At 41.5% G+C, this 2,045-nt stretch overlaps 1 pseudogene; it reads left to right on the forward strand.

Moving 5' to 3' along the window:
- LOC127620698 (spermatogenesis-associated serine-rich protein 2-like) overlaps window positions 1-826 on the forward strand; it is a 22,767-nt pseudogene extending 21,941 nt beyond the window's left edge.
- Window positions 827-2,045: the final 1,219 nt, after the last annotated feature.

Consider the following 2,045-nt stretch of genomic DNA (forward strand, 5'->3'; position numbering starts at 1 on the left):
GTAGCTTTAAATTGTGAAAGGAAAGATCTGCAGATTTTGTGTCTCTGAGTCACATGATCAACACTAAAGATGAAAGACTGAGTTTAGTGTGTGTGTGTGTGTGTGTCTCTCTCCATGTTTTCCTTCAGTTGTGATGTTACTGAAGCTCCAGTGTTTCTCTGCAGCAGCTCAATGTGTCTCGTGTTGTCAATCGGTGCAAAAGCACAACCGCTCGTGACTGAACAGACTCATCGTGATATACCTCATACTCGCGCTCATAAATCTGCTCCTCTTCATGTCTCACGCTGATCACTCTGATGCTCTTCGGTTGCTCTTCCTGAAAGACTCGTCATGAGGAAAAACCTTCTTTCAATACTGTTAAACGAAACGTGCTTGTGTTTGCATGAGATTCAGCAGGTCGTGACTGTTTTACTCAGTTTAATTGGACAGTCACTCGTCCCTGCTGGTGGGTTTCACTGTTCATAGGATGTTTCATGTCATGTGATCAGCACTTTCACACTTTATCACTCTGTCCAGCTCGATCTGTATATATGTATCTAAATGTATAATGTTTTGTAGCCAGCGGCGAGTATGTAGAACACATTAGGCTGATTGATCTCCCAGTTAAACATGTTTAGTTCATGTATAGTGTCTTTCTTTTGTTTGTTTTTCTAATGATCTGAGATCGCTGTAAAATCAAGTGCCTTCAGTCATGTGATCTGTTCTTTTTCTCTGGACCAAAGACTTTGAACCCCTCCAGATTCGCCCTCACTAAACCTGCTCCTGTTGTGCTAACCATATTCCCCTTTCTTGCTGATTGACTTCCTTTATCATGAATAAAGATTGGTAGAAAATGCTCCGGCTGTTTGTGTTTCTACATCATGATTTAACAGTGATTTCCAAACTTTCCCATTGAATTTAGGTGACATCAGTTCTCCAGACAATAGCAACAGTCTTGATGAAATAATGTCTGTTGTTACAAACACTGTGAAATCCTGATCTGATAAATTCAGTATCTGCTTGGGGACAATAATACTGAATTATTTTCATCCGTAACTGTGGCAGATAAAATCCCTGGTTCATCTCAGTCATACAGATCATATGAGTTATGATTCACATAATTCATGAGAAGGAAAGCTTCCTCCAATCAGAGCGCTGCCTCGTGCACAAGCGGAGAAATCAAAATCACACGTGTGGTGACCTGAACAGACATGACAGCAGACTTTACACTAAACACGTGATGAGATCGAAATCAGTCATCGGGACGGCCCGCAGTGGATAACCGCCGCATGTGCCGTTGGTCTTCTCCGTGTGTTATTTACAGGATATCACAACAGATGACAACGATAAACTCATTTATAGCAGATCTCTTTTTTTGTACCTTGTGCATTGTGCGACAGTTTCCATGATTTAAATGTCCGGGTATAATTTAGTTTTCTGTATTTCTGGTCGGATGGCGCCTGGTCGACAGTGTTGCCTTTCAAAGTTTTCTCCGTTAACTGTGAGTGAACAAAATGTATTCGACGCATGAGCACAACGACTGCTTTGAGAGTCTGTTAGTACAACTCGAGTGGCACAGACGAGGAATGAGAATATGTCGAGAAACTCTGGGCCGTGTGCAGACTGTACTGATGACTAAATTATTAAGTATTCAGTCCCCTTCCGTTTTTTACATTAAAGCATTTTCGCACAAGACTGCAAAATATAAATATTTTTTTCACATCAATCTACACCCCATACCCCATGATGACAAAGCAAAAAACATTTTTGATAACTTATGCCAATGTGATATTTCAGTGTTTTATTTTTAATACATTTGCAAAGTATTCAGACCCTTAACTCAGTACTCCGTTGAAGCAGCTTTGGCAGCGATTACAGCCTCGAGTCTTTTGGGGTATGATGGGATAAGCTTTGCACACCTGGATTTGGGGATTTTCTGTCATTCTTCTCTGCAGATCCTCTCAAGCTCTGTCAGGTTGGATGGGGACCGTCAGTAAAACGTCATTTTCAGGTCTCTCCAGAGATGTTCGATTCAAGTCCGGACTCTGGCTGGGACACTCAAGGAC

This window comes from Xyrauchen texanus, chromosome 27 (genome assembly GCF_025860055.1).
Source record: "Xyrauchen texanus isolate HMW12.3.18 chromosome 27, RBS_HiC_50CHRs, whole genome shotgun sequence".
Taxonomy (NCBI): Eukaryota; Metazoa; Chordata; class Actinopteri; order Cypriniformes; family Catostomidae; genus Xyrauchen; species Xyrauchen texanus.